This window comes from Zingiber officinale, chromosome 8A (assembly GCF_018446385.1).
Source record: "Zingiber officinale cultivar Zhangliang chromosome 8A, Zo_v1.1, whole genome shotgun sequence".
NCBI lineage: Eukaryota > Viridiplantae > Streptophyta > Magnoliopsida > Zingiberales > Zingiberaceae > Zingiber > Zingiber officinale.
Genome location: NC_056000.1, coordinates 15,583,831 through 15,594,594, shown reverse-complemented (window position 1 = coordinate 15,594,594; position 10,764 = coordinate 15,583,831).

Genomic DNA, 10,764 nt, shown 5'->3' with positions numbered 1-10,764 from the left:
TTCAAGATTCACGGTGCCTCCGGGCGGCTCGAGACAATATAAGGAGGGAGGTGAGTCGCTGGCAGCGGCGCAGAATATCTCCACTCGGGCGGTTCGCAAAATTCAGCGGCAACGTTTCCTCAACTTTCACGAGGCGGTTAAGGTCACCATGGCGTACTTGAAGAGGGGTGGCCACCTTCCCAGGGATGCATTCCGCTTCCGACCTGGCGGCCATGATAGATGATATCTCGGGCCTTTTTGAACCCCGAGGACCGGGTGAGGCGAGCTCTTCTAAAGTACTTCACATATTTCATCCGCTTCGAATGTAAAACTTTATGCGATGCGTTCGGCACAATTGTATTCCTTGTATTTTTGTTGCCCTTAGATGCGTCTTTTTTGCATTGGTGCGTAGAGTCGGTTAAGCTCGACGTGTTCCCCACTAGGCGGCCGATCGGTCAATCAGTTCACTTGTTTTCCTCGAAATCGTTTAGCGCTTGGCTATCTTGTTTGCATTCAGTGAATCAAAGTATTATGTCGAAGTTTAGTCGGACTTAATCGGCAGAGATGATTGGCGTGCAGGTTAGCGTCGATGAGCTCACGAGAGCGGGTTCGACTCGATCTCTAACCGGAGCAAGTCGGTCTTCCATTGAGGTTATGACGTCGGCTCTCGATCTTTTCGTCCGTCACGGAACCGGGATATTTATAGCCTATGTATCTTTAGACGGGGTCGGCCGTCGGGCGTTTATACGTCGGCTCGTCTCGATGATCTTTAGCGGAGCTCAAGGGAATTATCGAGTCTTATACAAGCGGCTGTCGGCTTCAGCTGGGGCGTTTATTACATAGCGTCTCCGATCTTTCGTCTCGGAACGTGGCGCGGATATTATAGCCGATCGGCTGACTCTCGGTTTAACGTCTGGGGCTGAAGCGGCCTTGTAACTCCTTACGGTCGGCGACCTTGGCCTTCCATAACTTATCCGTGCTCGAACAAATTTTATGCCCATCCGACCGGCACGGGTCATTTGCTTACGAATCTAAATGCATACGCGTTCATGGAGAATGCTCAATGTGTTTTCATCTTTTGCTCCTAGCTTGGAGAACGTACTCTGGCGAGCGACTCGAGTGCGCCGTCGGAGCATTTTGGCTAGGATGATTTACCTCGTCCAAGATAGTGCGGGGCCTTCAATTACCGAGCGCTTGGCTCGACCCATTTACCTCCCGGCTCGGGCCTCGTTCTTTTGTTGGTGTGCCTTATTTGTTCTCTTGATTTTTCGTTTCTGCATTTCAAGTATTCGATCGAAAAAAGTACACAAGATGATTTACATAGGCACACCTTTCACCCTGTAAGGCTGGAGGTGGTTCGCTCCACGGCCTATCTAGCTGCCGACCTTCCTCGTCCTCCAAATAATACGCGGAGCGGAGCTTCTCGATGATTTTGAAGGGACACGCCGGGGCTTCAAGCTTCCGGCGTCGCCGACCGGACTTTCTTCCGACAAGATCGCCAACTGGAATGATCCGGGAATGACGCGGTTGTAGTTTTGCTTCATCGGCGACGGTATGCCATCAGGACGGATGCCTTGGCCCGCTCCTCGTCAATCAAATCCAGCTCCACATTCCTTCGATCGGCGTCGCCTTCATCGTACAATTGGACCCGGACGGACTCAACGCCGACTTCAACCGGAATAACTGCTTCACCGCCGTACACCAAATGAAAAGGTGTGACGCCCGTTGCTTCCTTAGGAGTCGTCCGGATGGCCCATAAAACCAGCACTTCATCCGGCAACTTCCTCCCGTCGGCCGGTAGCGCGAATCTGAGAAATTTCGGTTGACTACTTGACGACCGTTGCTTTGGGGTAAGCCACGGACGTGAAGTGTTGCCGATCGTAGCTTTGCACCAATCTTCTAGCACCTTCACATGGTGCCGCCATTGCCGAAACCAATCGGCGGAGGATCCGAACCTCTGAGATGATGTGTTGCGGATGAATTTTTGACCATCATTCGGTGATCCTGGCTAGCGGCTCGGCCTCCATCCACTTGGAGAAATAATTGACCGCCACCAGCAAAAATTTCCTCTGCCCGGTCGCCATCGGAAATGGACCCACAATATCCATCCCCCATTGATCGAACGGACATGAGACGGTTGATGCCTTCATCTCCTCTGCCGGTCGGTGGGAGAAGTTATGATACTTTTGCACGAAGGCACGTGAATCTTGTCCGGCGGGCGTCTATTTGTAAGGTCGGCCAAAAGTATCCAGCTAGCAGGATCTTCTTAGCTAGTGATCGTCCGCCCGGATGTCCTCCACACGATCCTTGATGTACCTCTTGGAGGATGTAAGCCGAGTCTTCCGAGCTCATGCATTTTAACAGCGGGCGAGAGAAGGCCTTCTTGTAGAGCGGATCGCCAATGAGTGTGAACCGACCAGCCCTCCTTCTGAGCAACACGGCTTCGTCCCTATCGGTCGGTGTGGCTCCCGAGCGGAGGAACTCTATGATGGGTGTCCTCCAGTCGCTTGGAAACGTGAGGCCTTGCATCCGGTCGACGTGCGCCACCAGCAGTATTTTTTCAATTGGTTGCAGAATGGCGACCGGCGTTATTGAGCTTGCGAGTTTGGCTAACTCATCGGCCGCCTGGTTCTCCGTTCGGGGAATCTTCTGAATAAGCACCTCTCGGAAAGTAGCTTTGAGTTTTCCAAAGGCCTCAGCGTAGAGTTTAAGCCGAACGCTGTTGATTTCAAAGGTGCCGGAAAGTTGCTGAGCGGCCAACTGTGAATCCGAATAAAGTGTCACCCGACCGGCTCCCACATGCCGTGCTGCCATCCGGCTATAAGGGCCACATACTGCTTCTTTGTTAGTAGCTTTGTAATCTAGCCGGACGGATAGGTGCATCTTTTCTTCATGAGGTGAGAGTAGTAATATTCCGATCCCACTTCGAGCCAAGTGGAAGACCCATCCACATATATTCTCCACATAGCTTCAGGCTCTGGCCTTTGCACTTCGGTCACAAAATCGGCCAAGGATTGTGCTTTGATCGCCGAGCGGGCTGGTATTGGATATCAAATTCACTTAATTACAGCGTCCATGATGAGCCGTCAGGACGCTGATTCAACGATACTCTTCCTAGTGGACATTAGTCCGAACAATGATGGTGTGAGCCAAGAAATACGGTCGAAGGCGCCGGCTAGAACCAAAGCAAAGGCCAACTTCTGAGGCCGGTGTAGCGAGACATCTTTTAAAATGTGGCTTAGAAAATACATTGTGCTCTTCGCCGCTCGGCTCTGAGCCTACAGATGCTCGATTGACGACAAATAAATATAAAGTGACTCACCCCGATCGGCTTGGCCAGCAGAGAATTAAGATATGTCTTCAATTCTCCGAATGCTCGATCACATTCTTCATCCCACTGGTAGCCTTGCGGAGGATCTTGAAGAATGGTAGGCTCGGTCGGTGGTTTTGGAGATGAATCGGACAAAGCGGTTATCCGGTCAACCTCTGCACTTCTCTTGTATTTCTTGGGGACATGTCTTGCGAGCTTTCACCTTGCTGGATTTGCTTGATTCCCCTTTCGGTCACTATGTACCCAAGAAACGCCCTCTTGCTCCGAACAAGCACTTACGGGGTTTTTATATTTCCGTAGTGTTCGGAAGGTTTCTTCCATGTCCTTGAAAAGATCGACCGCTCGGACGGATTTGATAAGAATGTCATCCACATAGACTTCAGATTCGCCCGATCTGCTCCTTGAACACTTTGTTCATCAAGCGTTGATAGGTGGCCCCATTCTTCAATCCGAGCGGCATCACATTATAGCAATATGTGCCGAATGAAGCTTACTTTTCTTGATCTTCTCGGGCGAGCACTTGATGATATCCTTGGTAGGCGTCAAGCATGCAAATTAATTCGCAGCAGGCCGTAGAGTCCACCAACTGATCTATCCGGGCGGGGATAAAAATCTTTGGGGCATGCTTTGTTTAAGTCCCGAAAGTCGATGCAGACTCTCCACTTGCCGCCCGGCTTGGAGACTAATACTCGTTAGCCAACCATCGGGGCTGTACCTCACGTATATGGCGGCCTCCAAAGCTTCTCGACTTCGGGATGATGGAGTTCTCGGCGAAATCTCTTTTCTCCGCTTTCGCCGTAGGCGTCCGGTGGACATGTAACTTCGTCTTGCCGCTATGCTAGGCGAAATTCAGCAACTCATGTGTCGACCAGACGAATACATCATGATTCCGTCGGAGGCATTGGATCAGACCCTCTTCGCTTCTCCTCCGATCGGACGCAATAAAGGTGGTGGCCTCCGACCGGATTGGATGAATCTTTTTCTTCATAAATTAAAGTGGGTGGCTTTTCGGTGATGGCGTTTACCTCGATCAGGGCGTTTCCGAGCGGCATTAGCTTCTGCTCGACCATTTCGATGTAACATCGCCAAGCTGCTAGTTGATCTCCTCGTGCTTCTCCCACTTTGTCCTCCACGGGAACTTGATCTTGATGGAAGGTTGAGACGACCGCTCGGAATTCGCTGAGCGCCGGTCGTCCCAAAATGACGTTGTAGGATGAGGGTCGACCACCACGAAATTTATGGTCCTAGTCCTCCTGAGCGGCTCCTCTCCCAGCGAAGTGGCCAGCCGGATCTGTCCGACCGGCTGAACTTCGTTACCCGTAAACCCATAGAGCGGGGTTGTCATGGGTAGCAGCTCGGCTCGATCAATTTGCAGCTGATCGAACGCCTTCTTGAATATGATGCTGACCGAGCTCCCTGTGTCAACGAATATGCGGTGGATAGTGTAATTTGCTATTACCGCTTTAATGAGTAGAGCATCGTCGTGGGGCACTTCAACTCCTTCTAAGTCCCCGGGTCCGAAGGTGATTTCCGGTCCACTTGCCCGCTCCTGGCTGCAACCGACCGCGTGGATCTGGAGCTGCCGGACGCCCGCCTTTCTGGCTCGGTTGGAGTCTCCTCCGGTCGGCCCACCAGCAATAACGTTGATCTCGCCTCGGGAAGTGTTGCTCCTATTTTCCTCTTCCCGAGCGGACGGCCGGGACCGTTCTCTGGACGCTCGGCGATTCTCTTGTCTTGGAGATCGGTGCCGATCGGGCGTCTGCTGATGTCGCCTCTCGGTGCGAGTCCGGTCGGCTTCATGGGTCCTTTGTCTTCGGTCGACGGAAGGAGACCGTCGTTCAGCCTTCCTGGGCACGGGATTAGCCACGAAGGGAAGACTTCGACAATCCCTCGTGTTGTGCGTATCCGTCTGGTGGAAGGAGCAGAACATAGGGGTCTATTTCTTCTTTGGCTTGATCCGAGCGGCAGCTACTTCTTGAACTTGGGTCCTCACACGAGGGGAGCGGATTGCTTCGGCCCTCGGTCCTCTAGGCGGCTGATGAGCGGCCTGCTGTCTCCGTTCGGCCTGAATAGGCGTCCTCTCGGTTGGAGTTCCCTTTTTCCGGGCGGCTTGCGCTTCTTCCACGTTGATGTATTCATTGGCTCGGTGTAGCATGTGATCATAATCTCGGGGCGGCTTTCGGACGAGCGACCGGAAGAAGTCCCCATCCACTAGGCCTTGTGTGAAGGCATTCATCATGGTCTCTGATGTGACCGTTGGAATATCCATTGCCAACTTGTTGAACCGCTGGATGTAAGTTCGAAGTGATTCTCTCGGCTCCTGCTTGATGGCAAACAAGCTGACACTTGTCTTCTAATAACGCCGACTGCTGGCGAAGTGGTGGAGGAAGGCCGTTCGGAAGTCTTTGAAACTTGTGATGGATCCGTCCGGCAGCCTCCGAAACCACCGTTTAGCCGATCCCGAGAGAGTGGTAAGGAAGACTCGGCACTTTACTCCATCTGTGTATTGATGGAGTGTAGCCGTGTTGTCAAACTTACCTAGATGATCATCCGGGTCTGTTGTTCCATTATACTCGCCGATCGTCGGAGGCACGTAGTGCTTGGGCAGAGGGTCTCGTAGAATAGCCTCCGAGAATTGGCGATTGATCCGCTCGGGGGATTCGTCCGCTCGGGGGGTTTTCCCCTTTCTGTCATCTCGCCTAGGCATCTCATCTGAAGAAGATCCTCTATCTCTTCGAGCTGGTACGGCTTTAGGGGTGCGAAACAAGGCTCGATGGAATGCGACGGTGGCTGGAGGTGCTTCCGCTCGGCCACCCGACGCAGATGTTGCTTGTTACTCCGGCCGCTCGGCTGCTGCTTTCTGTTTTTGCTCCACAAGTTTGGCGGCCCTCATCTCAACCAGAGCGTCGAGTTCTTCTGTTGAAAGCGCCACCGTGTGTTGTCGTCCAGCCTCGTCCATCGTTTCTGTTCGGATGCAGGTGCGTTCCCACAGACGGCGCCAAATTGATCCTGTCCGAACCAGGAGTCAACGGACACTGGGCACGTGGCGCTCCCTGCTGGATCCTCGAGTGCTCCGGCGAACCTGCAGCAAAACCGAGCCGGGAGGGGTGTCCTGGCGACGGCCCTCCGACGCTCAAATCAGGCGAGGAATAACAAAAAGGTGGCCTCCGGATCAAGACTTGCGTACCTCCGGTGAAGAAATGGAGACCTTATATAGACCTCTTGAAGGAGCCTGGGCGTGCCAATCAAAGCAATCACCTGCTTTCGACCATGCCCAGGTATGGGTCTGTCAGAAGGACCATGCCCAGGTATGAGTCTGTCAGAAAGACGCCCATAAGGCCATACCGCCACTATATCAACCTCTCCATGATGTGACGGCAAGATCCTCCATCGTACACTCTTGTGTACGGCGTAATCATCAGACATGCCCTTGCTGACACCCCATATCCTGAGCCGAACGAATAGGCCGCTCGGCTAACCTTCATACCCTCGCCCCTATCCTGGCCGAACGGACCACCCGCTCGGACCTTCGGTCCCAGCCGGGCAGACGCCCCGATCGGCCATTCGGTTCTCCTGCCTTGGCGTCGGAAACCCCAGCCCATGACTGGGTTATCTTTGGTTCCGCTCGGACCTACTCAGCTGCTCGGCACGGCCATTGACCGCTTAGTCAGCCCTCCATCTGTTCTCAAGCTGAGACCCTTCAAGAAGTGGATCCCCCATTCTTACCGCCGGATCAACAAGAATTACAGGTTTTATGTTTATTTGAAGTTTTTCCTTATTTTGGGTTAATTATTGATCTCCTTTATTCTCTTTAGTAGGTATATAAAATTGTGGTTTTTGAAACTTTTGTCATTGTATTGTAGCTTGGAATTCGTACTGATCCGGCAGTGAGAACAGGGGACCCCGCCCTTTGGAGTCAACGCCACGTGGAAGTCAAAGTGACAGTTGTCCATCCGGAAAGGGTCGGGTCCGACCGGACGGCCGACCGGCCGTCCGGTGGAATCGAACGTCCGGAGAGGGATGGGTCCGATCGGCTGGCCGACCGGACGATGTTCGGCTGATGGTTAAAGGCGCCCTGCCGAAATCAGGGTTCCGACGCTCAGTGGAAAAGGTCGCAGGGCCGAGCGGACGGTATGCTCGGCCAAAGCCATAAGGTAACATACTGCTAATAGTCTCCACAAAGCACGTGATGGAGAATCTCCCCAAGTAAACCACCGCATATGTCCGGCTGGATGTTGAGGAAGCTGTCCGCCCGGACGCCAGATCTGGAGCAAAGGGGAAAAGGACAAGGGAGGTCTTTTTCTGACAGCAGGTATGTTTCACGTGTAGGCCATGCTCCAAATCTTGTGACAGGGGATTCCGCTGTCCCATCGAGGACATGCTGAGACTGTAGCAGTATGGGTTAGGGAAGCTCACTGACAAGCCCTTACTAGGGTATGGGCCATGGACACGTGTACACCTCGGTAGGTGTACACTCACTTCTTCGCTGCCCTATATAAAGGCCCTCATTCTTCGCCGGAGGTACGCGTTCTACAAGCTTGGAGCCACTTTCTTTACCACTTGCTTGCCTGACTTGAGCGTCGGAGGGTCGCCGGAACCCCTTCGGCCCGACTTGTCTTGGTCGGGAGCTTCATCGACGATCGAAGACCCACATCGGCAACCGGAGGCATGTGCCCGGCGTCCGTTGAGTCATTGTTGGACGAGGATCAATTTGGCGCGTCTGTGGGAGCACTCCACGCATCCGATCGGGCGGTGGGCGAGGCGGGCGACAACACTGATGCGCTTTGAGCGAGGAACTCGGCTCTAATCGAGATAAGGGCCGCAAACTCGTGGAGCAAAAGCAGCCACGTAGGCGGCCGGAGCAGCAAGCAACATCAGCGTCTGGTGGTCGAGCGGAAGCACCACCAGCCACCGTTACATTTCACCGAGCCATATTCCGCACCCCTGAAGTCGCAGTAGCTCGCAGAGAGCGGGGATCTTCTTCGGATGAAATGCCTAGACGAGATGACAGAAAGGGGAAAGCCCCCCGAGCGGACGCATCACCCGAGAGGATTAATCGCCAATTTTCAGAGGCTATTCTACGAGATCCTCTGCCGAAGCACTATGTGCCTCCGACGATCGGCGAGTATAATGGGACAACCGACCTAGATGATCATCTGGGTAAGTTCGATAACACAACTACTCTCCATCAATACACAGATGGAGTAAAGTGCCGAGTTTTTCTTACTACTCTCTCGGGATCGGCTCAACGATGGTTTCGGAGGTTGCCGGACGGATCCATCACAAGCTTCAAGGACCTCCGAACGGCCTTCCTCCACCATTTTGCAAGCAGCCGACGCTACCAAAAAACGAGCGTGAGCCTGTTTGCCATCAAGCAAGAAGCCTGTGAATCGCTCCGAGCTTACATCCAGCGATTCAACAAAGTGGCGATGGATATTCCCACGGCCACCTCGAAAACCATGATGAATGCCTTCACACAAGGCCTAGTGGATGGGGATTTCTTCCGATCGCTCATCTGAAAGCCGCCCCGGGACTATGATCACATGCTACACCGGGCGAACGAATATATCAACGTGGAAGAAGCTGGCGCACCGGAAAGAAACTCCAACGAGCGGGCTCCTCTGCCGAGCGACACCAGCTCGCATCGGTAGCCTAGAGGACCAGGGCAAGCAATCCGATCCCCGCGCGGGTCCCATGTGCAGAGGTTGCGCCGAAGCCAAAGAAGAGATGGACCGATGTTACGCTCCTTCCGGACGGATACGCACAACACAAGGGATTGTCGAAGTCTTCCTTCGTGGCTCTCCTGTGCCCCGGAATGCCGAACCACGGTCTCCCTCGATCGGCAGTGACGGGAGAACTCATGAAGCCGTCGGGACGGTTGATAGGCCACGACACAGACTCGATCGGCATCGTTCTCCAGGCGGGAGAATCGCGAGCATCCGAGACGGTCTCGGCCCGTCCTCGGGAAGAAAATAAACAATACTTCCGGCGAGATCAGCGTTATTCTGGCGGGCCAGGAGGAGACTCAACCGAGCTAGAAAGGCGGTCGTGACTCAGTTCATGCGATCGGTATGGCAGAAACGGCGGAAGGACCGAAATTAGTTTGGGCCGGGTAGTGTCAGACAGACTGATTGCAAGTCGGCTGTGGGCTAACCATTTGGCGGTGAGGTGGGCCAAGCCAATTTAGTGATTAAATTTCAACCAACCCATTCTAAGGCGGGTTGCGGGTTTGGCGGGCCAACTCGCGGGCCCATCAAAAATTTTTAAAAAAATTAAAAAATATTTCATATCTTCAACATTTTACTTCGAAAAAGTTTTCTATAATTAAATGTATACATAAACATGTATTTTAAATATAAATGAACACAAATGAGTACTTATGTTGGATGAAAAGTACTATTTTTATTTCAAAATTATAATAAAGAAAGATAATAAATTGGCCTAAAACTTAGCTTACATGTGTTTTTCAACCCGCGGGCCAACCCAAGCCCGAGCGGGCCGACCCGTGCGGGTCGTGGGCCTAGGCGGGTCGGCCCATGGCAGACTTGGGTTGATAAAATTCCAACCCAACCCGCTTAAATTGTTTGGCGGGGCGGGCCAACCCGACAGGCCCAACCCAAATTGACAGCTCTAGGCCCGGGGACTTGGAAGGAGTTGAAGTACCCCACGACGATGCTCTGCTCATCAAAGCGGTAATAGCCAATTACACCATTCACCGCGTATTTGTTGACACAGGAAGCTCAGTCAACATCATATTCAAGAAGGCGTTTGATCAACTGTAAATTGATCGAGCCGAGCTGTTGCCCATGACAACTCCGCTCTACGGGTTCACAGATGTGAAGTTGGTAGGTCAGACAGATCTGGTCAGCTACCTCGGGAGAAGAGCGCTCGGGAGGACAAGGACAACAAACTTTGTGGTAGTCGACTCTCCCTCGTCCTAACGTCATTTTGGGGACGGCCGGTGCTCGGTAATTCGGCGATCGTCTTAACTTTCCATCAGAAGATCAAGTTCCTGTGGAGGACAAAGTGGGAGAAATGCGGGGAGATCAGCTAGCGGCTCGGCGATGCTACATCGAGATGGTCAGAGAGAATTCCGCTCGGAAGGCGCCCGGATCGAGGTAAACGCCATCAGCCACTCTCTTTAATTTATGAAGAAAAAGAGGAAGTGCGAGATACACGACCCGATCGGAGGCCACGACCTTCATCGCGTCCGATCTGGAGGCGAGCAAAGAGGAGCTGATCCAATGCCTCAAAAGAAACCATGATGTCTTCATCTGGCGACACATGAGCTGCCCGGAATTTCATCAAGTATTGCGCAACATGAGCTCCACGTCCACCGGACGCACGGCCACTCAAGCAAAGAAAAAGGGACTTGGTAGGCGAAATTCTATCATCCAGTGGAGGTGGAAAAACTCGGAGGCGGCCATATCAGGTGCGGTTCCGAGCTGGTTGGC